The sequence below is a fragment of the Arachis hypogaea genome, chromosome 11 (genome assembly GCF_003086295.3).
Source record: "Arachis hypogaea cultivar Tifrunner chromosome 11, arahy.Tifrunner.gnm2.J5K5, whole genome shotgun sequence".
NCBI lineage: Eukaryota > Viridiplantae > Streptophyta > Magnoliopsida > Fabales > Fabaceae > Arachis > Arachis hypogaea.
In genome coordinates, this window is record NC_092046.1 from 68,383,827 (window position 1) to 68,407,604 (window position 23,778).

At 37.2% G+C, this 23,778-nt stretch overlaps 1 non-coding gene across 1 annotated transcript; it reads right to left on the reverse strand.

The window, feature by feature from the left end:
• Nucleotides 1-15,939: 15,939 nt before the first annotated feature.
• On the reverse strand, nt 15,940-16,046 carry LOC112725174 (small nucleolar RNA R71). Its single transcript, XR_003164298.1, has one exon. It is a non-coding gene; the product is annotated as a small nucleolar RNA R71 (small nucleolar RNA).
• Nucleotides 16,047-23,778: the final 7,732 nt, after the last annotated feature.

Here is a 23,778-nt window from a genome sequence, read left to right on the forward strand (position 1 = left end):
TCTCACTTTTTCCATTGAGGTTCAGAATGATTGGCATCTATAGGAACTCAGAGTTCAGATAGTGTTATTGATTCTCCTAGTTCAGTATGATGATTCTTGAACACAGCTTCTTTATGAGTCTTGGCCGTGGCCCTAAGCACTTTGTTTTCCAATATTACCACCGGATACATAAATGCCACAAACACATAATTGGGTGAACCTTTTCAGATTGTGACTCAGCTTTGCTAAAGTCCCCAATTAGAGGTGTCCAGGGTTCTTAAGCACACTCTTCTTTTGCTTTGGACCTTGACTTTAACCGCTCAGTCTCAAGTTTTCACTTGACACCTACACGCCACAAGCACATGGTTAGGGACAGCTTGGTTTAGCCGCTTAGACCAGGATTTTATTCCTTTAGGCCCTCCTATCCACTGATGCTCAAAGCCTTGGGATCCTTTTTATTTACCCTTGCCTTTTGGTTTTAAGGGTTATTGGCTTTTTGCTCTTGCCTCTTGGTTTTAAGAGCTTTGGCTTTTTCTGCTTGCTTTTTCTTTTTCTTATTTATTTTTTTTTCGCCTATTTATTTATTTTTTTTTCTGCAAGAGTAATATTAAAAAGTGCTTCAAAAGGTTTGACTAAGATGGTTTATTAAGCAAAGTTAATTATTTGCATGTTAATCATTACTTTTACGGCATTCCCATTCCCTACTGAGAACGTGTGGTTTGTTCTCACCCCAAAATCTTCCACCCTTTCAGTGACACAGGTTTGAAGACTCCATTTGAAGCTGCGGGCGATTATAGAACTTATTTATGAGTTAAGTTTATAACTTGAGTTTCTTTCATAGAATTCCCTCGCCTTTGTAGCTTTAGTTTTTATTTTATGCAGAGGGATAGGAGTTGTACCTAAATTTTATTTAAATTCTTTTGTATAATATTACTATTATTAATAATTATGTAATTATTATTATTACTTGGTGATGTTTGCTATATGATTTTAATTAATAAAAACAAAAATTTCTGGTATTTTTACTAAAATTGAATCGCGATATCGAACTAAAGGCTTAATAGTAAATAGTTAATAAGGAAAATAGGTCAGTAACGCCTTACTTTTGGTACGATCATGATGTATTGGAAGTTGGGTCGTTACAATATGGTATCAGAGCAGTTCGTTCCTGTTAGAGCCTTGGGAATGGACTGACTATGCTTCACTGCATACTCTGAGTGTCTGTCATGCTTTGTGACTTGTTCTGATAACAAGAGTTTGTGTTTTATTTGCATGACTGTCTGATGATTAACGCTGTTGGTTTACCATTGCATTCCTTATGGTATTAAGTCTGGCCAACTTAATACTAATGATTTATGTATATGGCAACACTAATAGGTTATCATAGACGAAATAGAAGTAATAGGTAATGCGACTCACGAGGTTTGGGAGCGTTAGAGGTTATGAAGTTAGCTTCGATTCGACGTATAATCTTTATTCGTGCCACATGAACTCGTGCCATCCTTTTCTTAGTTGCTTTCATTGGAATTCTCTGGTTTGAATTTCTCCCTAGAAAGTAATTTGATTGTTTCCCAACCATACTTTGACATTCTTGTATACCTTTGCTTGCATATGAATCTGATTGCTTACATAATTCTTTGAATATTCATCCTTCACAATGCCTATGTTTCTGTTCATATATTCTATTTTCTTTTATTTAAGTTTGAATTTATTTTATTCTAGCAATTTTCGAGGGCAAAAATTTTTATAAGGTGGGTAGAATGTAACAACCCTAGTTTTTGAAAATCAAATAATTAGTTATTTGTGATTTATTTTATTTGTTGATAATTTTATTTTAAGAAAATTATTTTACTAAAGGTAATTAAATGGAGTTTCATAATAATTGAAGTTTAAATTAATTATAATTTTTATATAATCTTTATTAGATATTTGGTATAATTGAAATTATAATTTTGATAATTGAAAAATAAGAAGAATTGTATAATTTAATTTAAATAAAATTCTATTTTGAATGAATTATGTTATTAATTTGAACTCCTAGAAATTATTTTATTAGAAATTATTAGATTAATTTTTATAAATACTTTAAGTTTAAGTCAATTAATATTTATGTATAATTTTTATTATAATTAATTACTTTATAAATTGAAATTAAAGTTTCGGAGATAGAAAAATAATAGAGATTTGTATGGTTTAATCTAGAAAATTGATATTTGAATTTAATTGTACTTTACAAAATATAATTAACTTGTTCATTTTATAATGTAAATTAGAAATAATTGATTGAACTTAGCAATATGTTGATAAATAATGTTCCTAAATATTTTTAATAAAGTATATTGGGTTTTAAAATTACTCTACCCTCTAATTTTATAAAAATATCTATCCATATCTATCCATATTCTTTTATAAAATTCCTAATTTCTAACCCCAAATTCCCAAATTGAATCAGAAACCCTAATTCCAAAATTGAGGAACCCTAACCCTAGCTTCCCCTTGCCTCAGCCGCACCCCCACCCCTCTTTCACCCTCTTCAGTGTAACACCCTCAGCCTCACACAAACTCACACACGGACAAGAGAGGAAGAAGGAGAAGAGGACGGTGCTGACGGGTTGGGTGCCGCCGTCGCTGTCGTAGCCACGTTTGAGGGAGGAAGAGATCAACAGAGAGTGCAGTTGCTGAGCCAGGATCGCTGCTGCTGAGGGCTTTGTCACCGCCGTCCATAGAGCTTCGAGTAGCGCCGCTGTGCCTTCGTCGCGCCTCCATCGCCGTTTAAGTCAGACCGTCGCGAAAGGAACCAGAGGATGGAGACGGGCCCGAGCCAAGAACAGGAGGAACAAGACGTTGCTGTGCCTCCCGTCGCCGTCGCTATTCATGCTCCGCCTATCGCCGCCGTTCCGTGGAGTCCGCCCTGGTGCCGGTTGAACAGGGATGAGGGAGAGGCGTCGAGAGGGAGATGCAATGGAGGTCAGAGGGAAGAGCTGCCATCACCGCCGTCCCGTCTATGAAGCCTGAGCTCGCGTTTCCGTCCTGAGCTTCGGCGCCACCGTGGAGGAGAGTGGAGTAGACACCGTCGTTGGAGAGAGGAAGAGCCAGAGGAGGACGAGACGTGTGAGAAAGGAGACACACAGGGGAGGAACCGTTCCTCTGCCACCGCTATCGCCGAAATTCCTGGTCGCCGTCGTCGTTCATGGTAAGTCAGTTAAGTCATAGCCATGAGAACCACTACCTCTGAACCCCAGTTGCTCTGTAATAATCCTGTATTTTCCTCTGATATTATCGACTCTGTTCTGCTTCTCTTTTGTTTTGTCGTTCTTACTTCGCTGGTGTCCTTGTTGTTCTAACCGATTGGATTGGTGCTGCTGCTGCTAAGATGTATGACCTACTCTCTGGTTTCTATTTTTCCGAGTACCAGAGCTGCTGCTCCATTCCCGTATTTCTTTTGGTAAGATAGGTTTTGATCTACAATCAATATTCTGATTACTGCTCCTTTGATGATCTGTTCTGTTTTACCCTTGTGTTTGCTTCAGCCTCTATTAAATTCCCTTCCAAAATTGCTGTTGCTGCTACTAGAGTTGTGGGTGATGCCGCTGACGTTCCAGTTGTATTGGAATGACTACCTGCCACAAATTAGGGATAAAGGAAATTGTTACGTTAAATAATATGATTCTGGCTAATTGAGGTAGGGGATTTTATTTGAAATTAACAATTTTAACTTATGAATGCCAATGAGGTTTAGTTAGTAATTGCAAATAATTCATAATTATGATTAATTGATAGAAATAAGCTTGATTGATTTGAGATTGTGAAATTTGGATTAAGTTTGGTATTGAGATGATTTTCTAGTATTTCAACTAATTTATTGATTTTAGAGTGTGGCTGTGAATATCATTGGGTGTTCTTGTTGTGAGTGATAGATTAATTGATAAGATTAATTCTGGTTGAGGCTATGTTTGGTATTGGTTTTCTGATTTTGATGTAATTGTTGAAAATTCTGATTTTAGGTGATTATGCTAAATTGGTTGAGATGTGGTTATATTCTAATTATTGAGGATAAGTGCTTACTGTTGATTTTAGTTATCTGATATATATGAATGGCTATGAATTTGACTTGTGACTGGCTGAAATTCATTTTGGTGGTAATTGAAGGATTAGAACTTAAAGGATTAAACGGTCTTGAGAACCTGATTTTCTAAAATAATATAGTAATTTTAAGAGTATATAAATAATTTTGTAATGGTTAGACTAATTTTCTGTGTCATGATTTATTGATTCTGACTTGGCTGTGATTGTGGCCGGTTTCATGGTTGTAAGTGATTAATTGATGATATTGATTTTGATTTGAGGCTGTAACTGTTACTGATTTTCTGATTGTTTGGAATTACTGAGAATCCTGTTATTTGATTATGTTGAGCTGGTTGCCATAGGCTGGTTTGCTTAATGGTTGCAAATTGACCGAAATTATGATCTTTGATGGATTTATATTGAATTGAATGATGTGCTGGTTATTTGATATATTGTAACGGTAGTGGATTTGGTTGGTGACTGATTGAAGAATGATGTTGGAAAATTAGTTATGAGTTTTTAAAGTTAGACTGGTTTACTTTTAAAATAATTGATGACTGGGTGAAATTCTGATTTTAATTGATGAAAGGATGTTAGTTCTTAAACTGAATTATGATGAGATAATTATTGAGAATCTGTTATGATAATTGCTAATGAACGGATGGAGAATTGATTGAGTTTAATTTGAAAGGATTTTGTGACTTGTGAATTTAGTTGTGAATTGATGAGATTGGAGTTGGATTGATGGATTAGTTGGAATTGTGGAGTATGATTGACTTGCTAATTATTATGAATTGTGAATGTCTGGTTGATTGAGAATTGCCCGTTTGAAAATTGTTGAGAAAAGGGCTGGTGATTTGTGGAGAAAGAGGGAACCCCTAAGGGTGGTTAAGTCCGAGTTTTAGGGGAGGTGCTGCCGAAATTTTAGAAAAACCTGAGGTTTCATTTGAAAAGTTATTTTAGAAGCTTTGAATTTGGAAAATTATATTACTTGAGCTTTATTTAGTTTAGAAAAGAATTAAAATATTTTGAGTTCAATTTACCAAGGAAAGGAATTATGTTTCGAACTTGAATTATTTAAGAAAGAAATTATGTTTTGAATTTGATTCAATATAGAAAGAGTTATGTTTTGGGCTTGAAATAAAGGATTACCTTTTTTAGAAATTTGGTGAAATAATAATATTTGAATTTGAATAGTAAGAGAGATGATTTTTGAATCTTTGTGAAGTTAGTGAACTTGAGAAAGAGTTCTATTCGATTATTTCCAAAGAGAGGTTATGTTTTGAAAAGTGTTTAATGAATTCAAAATAAATGATTTTTCTTGAGTCTTTCGATAGAAAACCAAACTGAAAAATAGTTTTAAAGTTGGCTTGAGTCAAGATTGCTAAAGTAGAGATTATGACTGGCTTGATGGTTAAGATTTTTATGGATGAATGCCTGAGAAAGTTAAGAAAGATTTAAAGAAAAATGTTAAGAACTCAAAGGGAAAAAGAGAATGATGAATTGATATGTGGATTGTTGCGTTTTAGAAAGGATAATGAAAAGTGATAAAAGGCGGAAAAACCCCACGAACTGTTAGTTGTTTAACTACGGGGAAAACGCAAAATTGATAATTGGTTAAAATCGGGAAGTACCCACGAACTGAATGATCATTGATCTCGGGGAAACCTATAGATTGTTATTTATTTTATATGCGGGAAAAACCCACGAACTGATAATCATTGATTACGGGAATAACCCACGAACTGTTGAGTATTGATCTCGGGTATAACCCACGAACTGAAGATTACTGTATTGTTGAGTATTGATCTCGGGTATAGCCCACGAACTGAGGATCGTGTTTGTTTTTGTATGTTGATCTTGGGGAAACCCACGAACTGAGGATCATTGTTTTGTTTGTGAATTGATCTCGGGGACGCCCATGAACTGAGGATCACTGTTTCCCCTTGTGCGTATATTATGGGGTCAAGCTTTGCGCCGACTTCCGATAGTCATGAAGGAGTGGTATTCTTACCACCGAAACGTATGCACTAAGCACACAAAGGGAAACCATATCTAAGACTGGTTCTTAGGTAATGTCGGGCTGCAGGGTGTAAACCGACACATGAGCTCATGGCCTGCTTAGGACAGACATGCATCATATTGGTTGTGCATTTGCACTTGGTTGTGTTTGCTTGTATTACTTCTTTGCGATTGTGTTGTTTGTTTTATTGTGATTTGTTTGTCTGTTGAATTGAGTTTCTTACTTGTGCTGGTAGTTTGTGAATATATAGAAATGATTAATAACTGTTTGTTGTGACTGAGAATTAATTGTGATTGAGATCTGTTTTGGGTTTAGAAATTTAAAGAAAGTAATTATTTATCTAAAGTAATATTAAAAAGTGCTTCAAAAGGTTTGACTAAGATGGTTTATTAAGCCAAGTTAATTATTTGCATGTTAATCATTACTTTTACCGCATTCCCATTCCCTACTGAGAATGTGTGGTTTGTTCTCACCCCAAAATCTTCCACCCTTTCAGTGACACAGGTTCGAAGACTTCATTTGAAGCTGCGGGCGATTATAGAACTTATTTATGAGTTAAGTTTATAACTTGAGTTTCTTTCATAGAATTCCCTCACCTTTGTAGCTTTAGTTTTTATTTTATGCAGAAGGGTAGGAGTTGTACCTGAATTTTATTTAAATTCTTTTGTATAATATTACTATTATTAATAATTATGTAATTATTATTATTACTTGGTGATGTTTGCTATATGATTTTAATTAATAAAAACAAAAATTTCTGGTATTTTTACTAAAATTGAATCACGATATCGAACTAAAGGCTTAATAACGTATTGGAAGTTGGGTCGTTACATTGTTCATATGCTGTAATTTCCTGCATTTGCTGCTTGTTACTCTGAATTTTCATGTTTCTCTTAATTATAGGTAACTGCAGCAAGTTTTTTTTTTAATTCATATGAACTGTCTTGTTTGCTGTTTATTTTCCGGGACAATCCAATTTTAGCCGGAATGCTGCCCAATTTTTTTGTGAATTATTTTCATTCATGTTTTGGTTTGGCAATCTAAACTCTGTTGTCCTCTGCCCTACCCAAACCACTTCATGAATGCTATGGCAGAGTTTCTTATCCTCTTTGATTTCCTGGTTTATAAACTGCATCTGTGATATTTTGATTCCAATTCTTGCTTTCTTTATATCTCTTTGAATCAACATCACCCTGTTTTCCTTCTTCGGTTGTGAGTTAATTCTAATCATAATTGTGCATCCTTGTTATCTAGAATATTTTCTTTATGCCACTTACCTTAACCCACATTTTATTGACTCACTAATTTTAATTTAATAACTTCTTTTTCAAATTCTAACATTACTAACCTTTTCAAAATCTCTTTTCTGATTTTTTTTTACTTTCCTCTAACTTTCTAACCATGGCATAATGACAATTTTTCTATTTAACTTGAATTCTGATACATTTTGGATTGTCAATTCTTCCTTTCCAAATTTTAATCTACTAAACAATCCTCAATGCATATTTACTTGACTCATTTACCTCATTCTAATTCTCCTGTGCCGCTTTGAGTTTTCTTTGTTTAAATTGCCTATTTGCTTCCCTATTTTTATCCATCTCCTGGTTTCCCATTTTTCAGGATGTCTGCCTCCCAGAGGAAAGGAAAAGGCAAGGCTACTGGCAAGCGCAAGAGAGGAGATTCCTCCCAGTCCATCATTGCCCTCATGCATGATTCCTCATGGCGGGAGAAGAACTTTACACAGCAGGAAAAAGCTGACCAGCTGCTCCCTGCAAATGATTCAATAAAATTTGCTAACCGGTATTGTGAGCTGAAGTATCCGGCATTTGCAAACTCCAGGAATCTATACCTGGAGAGAACTCTGAAGATTCCAGAAGCACTCCAGTAGTACACCACTGAGCAAATCAAGCAAAGAGGCTGGTTCTTTCTGGAGAGAACATTGACAGAGGTCAATGCATCTTGGGTTCGGGAATTCTACTGCAACTACTACATCACCACCCTAGATGTCGTGAACATGAGAGGAAAACAAATTCTAGTCACCGAGGAGGCCTTAGAGGACATTCTCCAGCTCCCAGCCAAGTCCGATCAGCCTGATGGTTATTCAAAGGTTAAGGAGGACATGCGCCTGATGCAGTTTGATTGGGATGCTGTAAAGGCACGGATAGCTCTCGACCCGACTGTTCCTTGGGAGATGGGTCAGGACACCACCATGCCTAGAGGGATCAAGAGGGCAGACTTAAATGATGAGGCTCAATTATGGCACCAGATCTTGAGCAATTATGTCATGCCGAGTACTCATGAGACGGAGATCCCAGCTACTATGATCACCCTCCTATGGTGTGTGCTGGAAGGTAAGGACCTTTATCTACCACGCTTTATCCGACATTATATGGCCAGGGTCCACGTCCGAGGCACCCTCCCTTTCCCGTATCTGGTTACACAGCTAGGCCGTCGAGCTGACGTGCCATGGGAGGATGTCGATGAGAGACCACCAGCGGCAGACTGCAGGAAGATCATTTCTTACAGAAGGAACTTCCTAGCCTTGGGCTACAGACCACCACCCTTCACTGCTACTGATGAGATAGCCCCACCGTCTGCTAGACCCTCTTCATCCACAGCTGCCACTACTGCCCCTACTGCTACTACTGCACCTCCACCTGCCTCTGAGCCCGTATACTGCCTCGTGCACCGCCTATTCCGACAGCTTGATCAGATGGAGCGCCGTAACCGGCGCCGGTATGAGAGATTGGAGCGTCGCAGCTAGCGACGCTATTCGCATCTGAAGCTGATGATCCGACAGGGTGGTGACATCCCCTCTGAGCCCGACACACCATCTGAGCCATCAGAGGAGGAGGAGGATGAGCACGAGGAGGAGACTCATTTCTCGGAGGAGACCCATCAGCAGGCAGCCACAGAGTAGGCAGCCCCGCATCAGGAGGCTACACATCAGATCGAGGCAGCAGATCCGGAGATCCCGATCCAGTCAGCACCGCCTCTACAGCAGCCAGACCCTCAGCCCACCACCACCACAGAGCCTCCAGCTACCATCCCTACCAGTGATGACACCCCTTCACACCCGGCTTGACTGAGCATCAGGGATGATGCTTCATTTTAAGTGTGGGGAGGTCGCCATCTCTGGCATTTTATTTTGGTGAACCACTACATCTCTTTTTCTTTTATTTTGGATATTTTTCTATATTTTTTTTCTGAGTACTTATACATTGCTGCTTTTATGTATTTTTACTCTATTTCTGCATTTTGCATTTTTAGTTCATATTTTTAGTTATTTAGTTTAGTTGGCAATTCTGACTTATTAGTGGATTCATTAGTATAGTTTACCCTTTTTAGCATAAGATAGCATAGTTTAAATTAAAAAATATAAAAAGGAAGTAAGCTAGGAAATTGAACATAACAGATTTAAATCCATAAACCTTGTATATATAGCATTACATCATATAGTTAAGTTGACAACATTTCATCAAGGAGGAACATCAAAATTTAAAGGTTACCCTAAATAATTTTTTATGAGAATAATGGGAATTTTTAACTAAACCTGCATAACATATATGAATGATATATAATGCTTGAGTTAGAGAACACACAGCCTGTGAGTTTTGAGCTTAATTGTATGGTTGCATTCAAACCATAATTTCATTTATGTGTGTTTCGTTTCTTTTTATTCTGATGTTCTTTACTTTGCTTTAATCTATATGTCCAATTATAGAATATAGATACATGCCAAAAGAATGATTGAGGCCATCATTTGATTTTAGCTCACTTACCCCAAAATAACCTACCTTTCACATCACCCTTATTAGCCCCCTTGAGCCTTTAAAATCCCTTTTATTCTATTTAGCCACACTACTAGCCTTAAGCAGAAAAACAAAATAAAATCCCAAGTTGAATCCTTGGTTAGCTTAAGATAGAAAATTATAAATAGATTAAAATGTGGAAAACCTATTGGGAACATGGATGATAGAAACAAAAGGGTAGAAAAGTTAAAAGAAATAAAATAAATTTTGGGAAGCATGCTCATGAGAAATCAAAGTGATTCAATTACCATGTGCATTAAAAAAAATTATTTTTCAGCATTCAATAAAAGGGGATACGAAAAAAATTTCCCAATGCAAAATAAAAGCAATGCACATGGGATAAAAACAAAAATTGAAACATGAGCATGTAACAACAAGTGGGATAATATGGGAAAATTGGTAAAGAAGTTTTGTTCTACTAAATATGTATGTTAGGTGAGATCTTAGTCTAATTAAGGATTCACTTATTAGCTCACTTAGCCTTATACATATATCCTTACCTTTACCTTGGCCCCATTACAACCTTAATTAAAGACCTCATGACTTTTGGTATGACTGTACTCTATAATTGTTGATTGGTTAGATGAAGAACAAAGTTATAGAAAGTAAGAATAAAAAGAAAAGTAGAGTGAATAAACCCACTAAACACTGAGTGACTAGAGAGTAAACACAAAATCCAGTGAGGGTTCAATAGCTCATCAGCATATATCTGTGCTTAAATTACTAATTGTTTTGCAAGTTTGTACAATATTTCCCATCTCATTTGCTAAAATGCTTTATTATTTAAGGGTTGGCTATATATATATATATGACTCCTTGAGAATGTGAATTAATTTGACTACATGTAAGCTTTATATATGAGTGGATAAATTGGAATTGCATGACTCATTCAGGTAGGTGCATTTAGAATAGGTTGCATTGAATAACATTCCACCACTTTAACCTTACCTTATTCTTTACCTTGGATTCAGCATGAGGACATGCTATTGTTTAAGTGTGGGGAGGTTGATAAACCCATATTTCATGAGTTATTTTGTGCTTAGTTTAAGTGATTTATTCAATCCTTCACCCGCTTATTCATATTAATTGCATGGTTTTACTTTTCCTTCCTTATTATGTGATGTATGTGAAAAACATGTTTTCTAAGCTTTAAAATTAATTATTTTAATTACCTTTATTTCCATTCGATGCCGTGATTAGTGTGTTGAGTAGTTTCAGGTTTTCTAAGGCAGAATGACTTAAAGGATGGAAAATGAAACGTACAAAAAATGGAAGGAAAGTGCGAAATGGAGTTTTGCAGAAACTGGTATCCACGCGATTGCATGGACAATGCGATCGCGTGCCAAGCGTGAATCAGCAGCGACGCGGTCGCATGACTGGCACGACCGTGTGGCAAGAAAAGCTCCGAATGACGCGACCGCGTGACCCACGCAGACGCGTGACAGAGGCCACGCACCAGAAATTGTAGAAAACGCTCATAGCGAATTCTGAAGCCCTTTTTGGCCCAAATCCAAGTCCAGAAGGCATAGACCAGAGGTTATGAAGTGGGGGAATGCATCCATTCAGGGAGAGCTCGCTAATTTTCACTTTCCATGATTTAGATTTAGTTTGAGAGAGGTTCTCTCCTCTCTCTCTTAGGATTAGGATTAGGATTTAGGACTTCTCTTAGTTTGTAAGAGTGACTCTCGATCCAGGTTTAATATTTACTTTAAAGCTTTTATGCGTACTTATAAATGTTGCCAACTTTACTTATGAACCCTTTCCATATTATGATTTGAATTAATAATGATATTTGAGGTATTTCAGTTATTGATTGATTTCTCTTTAATTTGTGTTACCATTGTTTCCAATCTGAAGATATTCTATTCCAGCAATTTAATTTTTCTCTTTTTGGTCTTGGTTATGAAATCAGTAACTCAACAGTTATCAAACTCAATGATGAGCGGATAATTTATACGCTTTTTGGCATAGTTTTTAGTATGTTTTTAGTAGGATCTAGTTACTTTTAGGGATGTTTTTATTATTTTTTATGTTAAATTCACATTTCTGGACTTTACTATGAGTTTGTGTGTTTTTCTGTGATTTCAGGTATTTTCTGACTGAAATTGAGGGACTTGAGCAAAAATCAGATTCAGAGGTTGAAGAAGGACTGCTGATGCTGTTGGATTCTGACCTCCCTGCACTCAAAGTGGATTTTCTGGAGCTACAGACCTCTAAATGGCGTGCTTCCAATTGCGTTGGAAAGTAGACATCCAGGGCTTTCCAGAAATATATAATAGTCCATACTTTGGCCAAGTTTAGATGACACAAACTGGCGTTCAACGCCAGCTCTCTGCCCAAATCTGGCGTCCAGCGCCAGAAAAGGATCCAAAACCAGAGTTGAACAGCCCAAACTGGCACAAAAGCTGGCATTCAACTCCAAGAAGGACCTCTACACGTGTGCACTCAAGCTCAGCCCAAGCACACACCAAGTGGGCCCCGGAAGTGGATTTATGCATTAATTACTTACTTTTGTAAACCCTAGTAGCTAGTTTATTATAAATAGGACCTCTTACTATTGTATTAGATATCCTGGATCCTGGATTGTATTCTGATCCTGTGATCACGTTTTAGAGGGGCTGGCCATTCGGCCATGCCTGAACCTTTCACTTATGTATTTTCAACGGTAGAGTTTCTACACTCCATAGATTAAGGTGTGGAGCTCTGCTGTTCCTCAAAGATTAATGCAAAGTACAACTGTTTCCTATTTAATTCATCTTATTTCGCTTCTAAGATATTCATTTGCTCTTCAACCTGAATGTGATGAACGTGACAATCATCATCATTCCCTATGAATGCGTGCCTGACAACCACTTCCGTTTAATCAGAATCTTCGTGGTGTAAGCTAGAATGATGGCGGCATTCAAGAGAATCCGGAAAGTCTAAACCTTGTCTGTGGTATTCCGAGTAGGATTCAATGATTGAATGACTGTGACGAGCTTCAAACTCGCGATTTCCGGGCGTAGTGACAGACGCAAAAGGATAGTAAATCCTATTCCAGCATGATCGAGAACCGACAGATGAATAGCCGTGCCGTGACAGGGTGCATTGACCATTTTCACTGAGAGGACAAGATGAAACCATTGACAAGGGTGATGCCTCCAGACGATTAGCCGTGCCGTGACAGGGCATTTGGATCATTTTCCCGAGAGAAGACCGAAAGTAGCCATTGACAATGGTGATGTATCACATAAAGCCAGCCATGGAAAGGAGTAAGATTGATTGGATGAAGATAGCAGGAAAGCAGAGGTTCAGAGGAACGAAAGCATCTCTATTCGCTTATCTGAAATTCTCACCAATGAATTACATAAGTATTTCTATCCTTTATTTTTTATCTTTTAATTATCTAATCCAATCACATTTAACCCTACCTGACTGAGATTTGCAAGGTGACCATAGCTTGCTTCATACCAACAATCTCCGTGGGATTCGACCCTTACTCACGTAAAGTATTACTTGGACGACCCAGTGCACTTGCTGGTTAGTTGTGCGAAGTTGTGAACCATGGTATTGGCATCATGTTTTTGGCGCCATTACCAGGGAAAGAAAGAGCGATGAATTTTACATAATCAAAGTGTAATCACAATTTCTACGCACCAAGTTTTTGGCGCCGTTGCCGATAATTGTTCGAGTTTGGACAACTGACGGTTCATCTTGTTTCTCAGATTAGGTAATTTTCTTTTTGTTTTCTTTTCAAAAATTTTTCAAAAATATTTCAAAATTTTCTCACCTGTTTTCGAAAAAAAAAAATTTTTCAAAATTTTTAAAGAATGAATTCTAGTGTTTCATGAAGCATGTGAAGCCTGGCTGGCTGTAAAGCCATGTCTAAATTCATTTGGACTGAGGCTTGCAATTTGTTATCAAGAGCAAGCTAGTTGTTGCTAATCCACCTGCTGCTGTTCCTGATTTACATGTTGATGCTTGGCTGGCCATTGGCCATGTCTGGTGTTTTGGACCGGAGCTTTCATGGAAAGCTTGGCTGGCTAGTGAGCCATGTCTAATTCCTGGACTGAAGCTTTAGACTAAGAATGCAAGATTCCTGGAATTCATGTTAAAAATTTTGGAATCCTTATTTTTTTCTTTTCCATATAATTTTCGAAAAAAAAAATCCAAAAAAATTAGAAAATCATAAAAATAAAAAATATTTTCATGTTCCTTGTTTGAGTCTTGAGTCATGTTATAAGTTTGGTGTCAATTGCATGTGCATCTTGCATTTTTCAAAAAATTCATGCATTGATAGTGTTCTTCATGATCTTCAAGTTGTTCTTGGTAAGTCTTCTTGTTTGATCTTTGCATTTGCATGTTTTGTGTCTTTTCTTGTTTTTCTTGTGTCTAAGCATTAAAGAATTCTAAGTTTGGTGTCTTGCATGTTTTCTTTGCATTAAAAATTTTTCAAAAATGTGTTCTTGATGTTCATCATGATCTTCATAGTGTTCTTGGTGTTCATCTTGACATTCATAGTGTTTTTGCATGCATTCCTTGTTTTGATTCAAAAATAAAAGAGAAAAACATGAAAATGATGTTTTTAATTTTTCTCTCTCTTCATAAAAATTTCAAAAAAATCAAAATTATATCTTTCCCTCTTTTCTCTCATAAATTCGAAAATTTGAGTTGACTTTTTCAAAAATTTTTAAAATCTAGTTGTTTTCTATGAGTCAAACCAAATTTTCAATTTAAAAATCTCATCCTTTTCAAAATCTTTTTCAAAAATCAAATCTTTTTCAAATTTCTTAGTTATTTTCGAAAATTCCAAAAATCTTTTTCAAAAATCTTTTTCTTATTTTTATCACATGATTTTCGAAAATAACATCATCAATTAATGCTTTGATTCAAAAATTTCAAGTTTGTTACTTGCTTGTTAAGAAAGATTCAAACTTTACGTTCTAGAATCATATCTTGTGATTTCTTGTGAATCAAGTCATTAATTGTGATTTTCAAAATCAAATCTTTTTCAAAACTAATTTCAATAATATATTTTCAAAAATATCTTCTTATCTTATCTTTTTCAAAAATATGATTTCAAAATATCTTTTCTAACTTCCTATCTTCTTATCTTTTCAAAATTGATTTTCAAAATTTGTTTCAACTAACTAACTAACTTTTTGTTTGTTTCTTATCTTTTTCAAAACTACCTAACTAACTCTCTCTCTCTCTCTAATTTTCGAAAATATCTTCCCCCTTTTTCAAAAATTTCTTTTTTATTATTTTAATTTTTATTTTCGAAAAAACTACTAACCTTTTTAAAAAAAAAACTATTTTCAAAAATCACTAACTCTTTTTCAAAATTTATTTTCGAAATTTTCCCTCTCTCATCTTATTCTATTTATTTATTCATCTACTAACATCTATCCCTCACCAACCAAAAATCCGAACCCTCTCTCTCTCTTTCTGAGTTCAAATTTTTCTCTTCTTCTTTTCTACTAACAATAAGGAACCTCTTTACTGTGACATAGAGGATTCCTCTTTTCTTTTTCTCTTCTCTTTCTTATGAGCAAGGACAGAGAAAAAGGCATTCTTGTTGAAGCTGATCCAGAACCTGAAAGGACTCTGAAGAGGAAATTAAGAGAAGCCAAATTACAACAATCCAGAGACAACTTGATTGAAAATTTCGAACAAGTAAAGAAGATGGCAGCCGAACCCAACAACAATGCAAGGAGAATGCTTGGTGACTTTACTGCACCTAATTCCAATTTACATGGAAGAAGCATCTCCATTCCTGCCATTGGAGCAAACAACTTTGAGCTGAAACCTCAATTAGTTTCTCTGATGCAGCAGAACTACAAGTTTCATGGACTTCCATCTGAAGATTCTTTTCAGTTCTTAACTGAATTCTTGCAGATATGTGATACTGTTAAGACTAATGGAGTAGATCCTGAAGTCTACAGGCTCATGCTTTTCCCTTTTGCTATAAGAGACAGAGCTAGAGTGTGGTTGGACTCTCAACCCAAAGACAGCCTGAACTCTTGGGATAAGCTGGTCACGGCTTTCTTAGCCAAGTTCTTTCCTCCTCAAAAGCTGAGCAAGATTAGAGTGGATGTTCAAACCTTCAAACAAAAAGATGGTGAATCCCTCTATGAAGCTTGGGAAAGATACAAACAGTTGACTAAAAAGTGTCCTTCTGACATGCTTTCAGAATGGACCATCCTGGATATATTCTATGATGGTTTATCTGAGCTATCAAAGATGTCATTGGATACTTCTGCAGGTGGATCCATTCACCTAAAGAAAACGCCTACAGAAGCTCAAGAACTCATTGACATGGTTGCTAATAACCAGTTCATGTACACTTCTGAGAGGAATCCTGTGAGTAATGGGACGCCTATGAAGAAGGGAGTTCTTGAAGTTGATACTCTGAATGCCATATTGGCTCAGAACAAAAAATATTGACTCAGCAAGTCAATATGATTTCTCAGAGTCTGAATGGAATGTAAGCTGCATCCAACAGTACTCAAGAGGCATCTTCTGAAGAAGAAGCTTATGATCCTGAAAACCCTGCAGTAGCAAAGGTGAATTACTTAGGTGAACCTTATGGAAACACCTATAATCCATCATGGAGAAATCATCCAAATCTCTCATAGAAGGATCAAAAACCTCAACAAGGCTTTAATAATGGTGGAAGAAACAGGTTTAGCAATAATAAACCTTTTCCATCATCCACTCAGCAACAGACAGAGAACTATGAACAAAATACTTCTAATTTAGCAAACTTAGTCTCTGATCTATCTAAGGCCACTGTAAGTTTCATGAATGAAACAAGGTCTTCCATTAGAAATTTGGAAGCACAAGTGGGCCAGCTGAGTAAAAGGATCACTGAAATCCCTCCCAGTACTCTCCCAAGCAATATAGAAGAGAATCCAAAAGGAGAGTGCAAGGCCATTGACATAAGCACCATGGCCGAACCTGTAAGGGAAGGAGAGGACGTGAATCCCAAGGAGGAAGACCTCCTGGGACGTCCAGTGATCAATAAGAAGCTTCCCTCTGAGGAACCAAAGGAATCTGAGACTCATCTAGAGACCATAGAGATTCCATTGAACCTCCTTATGCCATTCATAAGCTCTGATGAGTATTCCTCCTCTGAAGAGAATGAGGATGTTACTGAAGAGCATGCTGCCAAGTTCCTTGGTGCAATCATGAAGCTGAATGCCAAATTATTTGGTATTGAGACTTGGGAAGATGAACCTCCCTTGTTCACAAATGAACTAAGTGATCTGGATCAACTGACATTGCCTCAGAAGAGACAGGATCCTGGAAAGTTCATAATACCTTGTACTATAGGCACCATGATCTTTAAGGCTCTGTGTGACCTTGGTTCAGGTATAAACCTCATGACCCTCTCTGTAATAAAGAAACTGGGAATCTATGGGGTGCAAGCTGCTAAAATCTCATTAGAGATGGCAGACAATTCAAGAAAATAGGCTTATGGACAAGTAGAGGACGTGTTAGTAAAGGTTGCAGGCCTTTACATCCCTGCTGATTTCATAGTCCTGGATACTGGAAAGGAAGAGGATGAATCCATCATCCTAGAAGACCTTTCCTAGCCAAAGCAAGAGCTGTGATTGATGTGGACAGAGAAGAATTGATCCTTTAATTGAATGAGGACAACCTTATGTTTACAACTCAAGGATCTCTCTCTGCATCCATAGAGAGGAAGCATAAAAAGCTTCTTTCAAAGCAGAGTCAAACAAAGCCCCCACAGTCAAACTCTAAGTTTGGTGTTGGGAGGCCACAACCAAACTCTAAGTTTGGTGTTGAACTTCCATATCCAAACTCTAAGTTTGGTGTTGGAGAGTCTCAACAAAGCTCTGCACATCTGTGAGGCTCCATGAGAGCCCACTGTCAAGCTATTGACATTAAAGAAGCGCTTATTGGGAGGCAACCCAATTTTTATTTATCTAACTATATTTTTCTTAGTTATATGTCTTTATAGATTCATGATCATGTGGAGTCACAAAATAAATATAAAAATTGAAAACGGAATCAAAAACAGCAGAAGAAAAAAATCACACCCTGGAGGAGCATCTGCCTGGCGTTCAACGCCAGAACAGAGCATGGTTCTGGCGCTGAACACCCAAAATGGGCAGCATCTGGGCGCTGAACGCCCAGAACAAGCATGGTTCTGGCGTTCAACGCCAGAAATGGCAACAAATGGGCGTTGAACACCCAAAATGGGCACCAACCTGGCGCTGAACGCCCAGAGTTGTGTGCAAGGGCATTTTACATGCCTAATTTGGTGCAAGGGTGTAAATCCTTGAACACCTCAGGATCTGTGGACCCCACAGGATCATCTCAGGATCTGTAGACCCCACAGGAGCATCTCAGGATCTGTGGACCCCACAGGATCCCCACCTACCTCCACTCACTTCTTCTCACCCCTCTTTCACACAATCCCATAAACACTCTTCCCCAAAACTCTTCACCAATCACCTCAATCTCTCTTCCCCATCACCTCCTCACCACTCACATCCATCCACTCTTCCCTATAAGCCTACCTCATAAACCCCACCTACCTTCAAAATTCAAAACTAATTTCCCACCCAAACCCACCCATATGGCCGAAACCCTTCCCCCTCCCTTCCCTATATAGAGCCCTCCATTCTTCTTCAAATTCACACAACACAACCCCTCTATACCCTTCTTGGCCAAAACACATCACCTTCTCCCTCTCCTCCATTTCTTCTTCTTCTTCACCTATTCTTTCTTCTCTTGCTCGAGGGCGAGCAAAATTCTAAGTTTGGTGTGGTAAAAGCATAAGCTTTTTGTTTTTCCATTACCATTGATGGCACCTAAGACCGGAGAATCCTCTAGAAAGGGGAAAGGGAAGACAAAAGCTTCCACCTCCGAGTCATGGGAGATGGAAAGGTTCATCTCCAAAGCCCATCAAGACCACTTCTATGATGTTGTGGCCAAGAAGAAGGTGATCCCTGAGGTCCCTTTCAAACTCAAAAGAAATGAGTATCCGGAGATCCAACATGAAATTCAAAGAAGAGGTTGGGAAGTTCTAACAAACCCCATCCAACAAGTCGGCATCCTAATGGTTCAAGAGTTCTATGCCAATGCATGGATCACCAAGAACCATGATCAAAGTAAGAACCCGGATCCAAAGAACTATGTTACAATGGTTCGGGGGAAATACTTAGATTTTAGTCCGGAAAATGTGAGGTTGGCGTTTAACTTGCCTATGATGCAATGAGATGAACGCCCCAACACTAGAAGGGTCAACTTTAATCAAAGATTGGACCAAGTCCTTATGGACATATGTGTGGAAGGAGCTCAATGGAAGATTGACTCCAAAGGCAAGCCGGTTCAACTAAGAAGATTGGACCTCAAGCCTGTGGCTAGAGGATGGTTGGAGTTCATTCAATGCTCAATCATTCCCACTAGCAACCGATCTGAAGTTACTGTGGATCGGGCCATCATGATTCATAGCATCATGATTGGAGAGGAAATAGAAGTTCATGAAGTCATCTCTAATGAACTCTACAAAATAGCCGAAAAGTCATCCCCCATGGCAAGGCTAGCTTTTCCTCATCTTATCTGCCATCTATGTTACTCAGCTGGAGCTTTCATAGAAGGAGACACTCCTATTAAGGAAGAGAAGCCCATCACTAAGAAAAATATTGAGCAAGCAAGAGAGCCCATTCATGGAGCTCAAGAGGCGCAAGAAGCTTATCACCATGAGATCCCGGAGATGCCTCAAATGCAATTTCCTCCACAAAACTATTGGGAGCAAATCAACACCTCCCTAGGAGAATTAAGTGCCAACATGGGACAATTAAGGGTGGAACATCAAGAGCACTCCATCATGCTCCATGAAATAAGAGAAGATCAAAAAGCAATGAGGGAGGAGCAACAAAGACAAGGAAGAGACATAGAAGAGCTCAAGGACATCATTGGTTCCTCAAGAAGGAAACGCCACCATCACTACGGTGGATTCATTCCTTGTTCTCATTTCTTCTGTTTTTCGTTTTCTATGTTGTGTGCTTATCTATGTTTGTGTCTTCATTACATGATCATTAGTAGTTAGTAACTGTGTCTTAAAGTTATAAATGTCCTATGAATCCATCACCTCTCTTAAATGAAAAATGTTTTAATTCAAAAGAACAAAAAGTACATGAGTTTCAAATTTATCCTTGAACTTAGCTTAATTATATTGATGTGGTGACAATGCTTCTTGTTTTCTGAATGTATGCTTGAACAGTGCATATGTCTTTTGAAGTTATTGTTTAAGAATGTTAAATATGTTGGCTCTTGAAAGAATGATGACTAGGAGACATGTTATTTGATAATCTGAAAAATCATAAAAATGATTCTTGAAGCAAGAAAAAGCAGCAAAGAACAAATAGATAAATAATTACTTTCTTTAAATTTCTAAACCCAAAACAGATCTCAATCAAAATTGATTCTCAGTCACAACAAATAGTTATTAATCATTTCTATATATTCACAGACTACCAGCACAAGTAAGAAACTCAATTCAACAGACAAACAAATCACAATAAAACAAACAACACAATCGTAGAGAAGTAATACAAGCAAACACAACCAAATGCAAATGCACAACCAATATGATGCATGTCTGTCCTAAGCAGGCCATGAGCTCACGTGTCGGTTTACACCCTGCAGCCCGACATTACCTAAGAACCAGTCTTAGATATGGTTTCCCTTTGTGTCCTTAGTACATACGTTTCGGTGGTAAGAATACCACTCCTTCGTGACTACCGGAAGTCGGCGCAAAGCTTGACCCCATAATATACGCACAAAGGGAAACAGTGATCCTCAGTTCGTGGGCGTCCCCGAGATCAATTCACAAACAAAATAATGATCCTCAGTTCGTGGGTTTCCCCGAGATCAACATACAACAACAAACACGATTCTCAGTTCGTGGGCTATACCCGAGATCAATACTCAACAATACAGTAATCTTCAGTTTGTGGGTTATACCCGAGATCAATACTTAACAGTTTGTGGGTTATTCCCGTAATCAATGATTATCAGTTCGTGGGTTTTTCCCGCATAAAAAATAAATAACAATCTATATTTTTCCCCGAGATCAATGATCATTCAGTTCGTGGGTACTTCCCGATTTTAACCAATTATCAATTTTGTGTTTCCCCCGTAGTTAAACAACTAACAGTTCTTGGGGTTTTTCCACCTTTTATCACTTTTCATTATCCTTTCTAAAACGCAATGATGAGAGAACTTTTGCGTGGTCTAGAAATTTGCTGATAAATCCTCGTTGCAAGTATAGTTTCTAAACCTTCAAAAGTCCTTTCATACAAACGTTTTGGTTGTCACAAGTAACAAACCCCTTTGAAATTGATAACCGAGTATTCAAACCTCGGGTCGTCTTCTCAAGGAATTACAGGGAGGTATGTTCTTATTATTGGTTATGAGTTTGTAAATTGGGGTTTTGGAAGTATAGAGGGAATATGTTATATGACAAGTAAAATAAAAAAATAATAATAAAATCTCTTGGCAAGGTATAAGAATTGGAATTCCTATCCTAGTTATCCTTATCAAGTGTGAAGAGAATTGGGTTTTAATCCCACTTGGTCAGCCTTTATTAAACAAAGGAAGGTTAAGTGGACTGATTAGCTTGATTCTCAAGTCCTAGTCAACTCCTGTGGAGAGACTAGTGTTAGAGCAATCCTAGCTAAAGCAAAATCTGCCAATTTCAATCACTTGCTGAGTTTGATAACTCAAGTACTACCAATCACTTGACCAAAGCCAAAAGGGAGAAAAATATCTAAATTAAATTAAAAGCATCAATATAAGCAAAGCAATCTTAAATCTGAAAATACCTCGAATTGCATTAACAAAAGAAATTAAATCTGGCATAGATGTTCATAAATTAAATTGAGAAAATAAATAAAATTAAAGAACCTGGGATTGAGAGTCGCTCCTAAAACTAAGAGAAATCCTAAATCCTAATCCTAAGAGAGAGGAGAGAACCTCTCTCTCTAAAAACTACATCTACTCCTAAAATTGTAAATATGAGAGCCTCCCCATGAATGGATGCATTCCCCCACTTTATAGCCTCTAATCTGTGTGTTCTAGGCTGAAAACTGGGTCAAAAGTAGCCCAGAAATCGCCCCCTGTGATTTCTGTTACGTTCAGGTCGCGGAAATGTGATGCGGCCGCGTCGTCCATGCGGCCGCGCGGGTTGCATTCCTGCCAGGTCACGCGTCCGCGTGACCCACGCGTTCGCGTCGTTTGGCGTCGGGGAAGCTATGGCAAATTATATATCAAATCGAAGCCCCGGACGTTAGCTTTCCAACGCAACTGGAACCGTGTCATTTGGACCTCTGTAGCTAAAGTTATAGCCGTTTAAGTGCGAAGAGGTCAGGATGGACAGCTTAGCAATTTTTCCAACTTCTTGTATTCCTTCCATTTTGCATGCTTCTTTTCCATCCTCCAAGCCATTCCTGCCCTATAATCTCTGAAAGCACTTAACACACATATCAAGGCATCTAATGGTAATAAGAGAGGATTAATAATAAGAAAATATAAGATCAAAGAAGCATGTTTTCAATCATAGCACATAATTAGGAAGGCAAATGTAAAACCATGCAAATAGTATGAATAAGTGGGTAAAGAGTAGATAAAAACCACTCAATTGAGCACAAGATAAACCATAAAATAGTGGTTTATCAACCTCCCCACACTTAAACACTAGCATGTCCTCATGCTAAGCTCAAGAGAAACTATAAAGATGAAGAGGAATGGTAGAATGTATGAAATGCAACCTATCTATATGAATGCAACTACATGCAAAATGTTTCTACCTACTTGGTTAAAAGTAAACAAATCTTTTAAGAACAAATATGAATTGGATTTCACTAATTCAAATCATGAAAATGAAGTACAAATAGACTTGTAGAAGAAAATAGCTCATGAAAGCCGGGAACAAGGAATTAAACATCGAACCCTCACTAGTAGTGTATACACGCTAATCACTCAAGTGTTTAAGGTTCGATTCTCTCAATTCTCTACTATCCTTGCTTTCTAAGGCTTTCTCTTCATCTAACAATCAACATAAATTTAATGCACGAATACGCAAATCAAGAGGTCTTTTAAGGGTTGTAATGGGGTTAAGGTCAAGGTAGGATTGTATTTGGTCAAGTGGACTAAAATCTGAATCCTTAATTAACTTAAACTTTTCCCACCTAACTTAAACAATCCATGTAATCATAATACAACATCTAACCATCCATTAACCATGTTTTCCACATATTCATGCATTCTAATTTCAAGTACAACTCATATGCATTGCTTTCACCACATATTTTGGGGCATTTTGTCCCCTTTTACTTATTTACTCTTTCTCTTTTTCTTTTTCTCTCTCTCTTCTCTTATATATATATATATATATATATATATATATATATATATATATTTTTTTTCTTTTATTTTTCTCAATGCATATGATTAATTTATTGAATGCATGAACATGTCCTAAACATTTCTTTCACATTTTTAGAAAATTCTAACATAATCAATTCTCAAACCAAATATTTCCAAACCCAATTTTCCCACACTTAAATCATAAGCACTCTCACTAGTCTAAGCTAACCAAGGATTCAAATTAAGGACATTATTGTTTTTCGCTTAAAGTTAATGATGTGCTAAATAAAAGGAACAAAGGGGTAAAAAGGGGTAAAATAGGCTCAAATTGGTTTGCAAAGGATAATGAAAGGTAAGGCCATATGAGTATGTAAGCTCAGTGAAACAAAGGCCTCAATCATATAAGTGCATGTATAAATCAAACAATGGAAATATAGAATTAAGCAAGACAGAGATCACAATTTTAGAGAGAAAAATACACACTAAAACAGAATTTTGGTTGATAAAATGTAACCA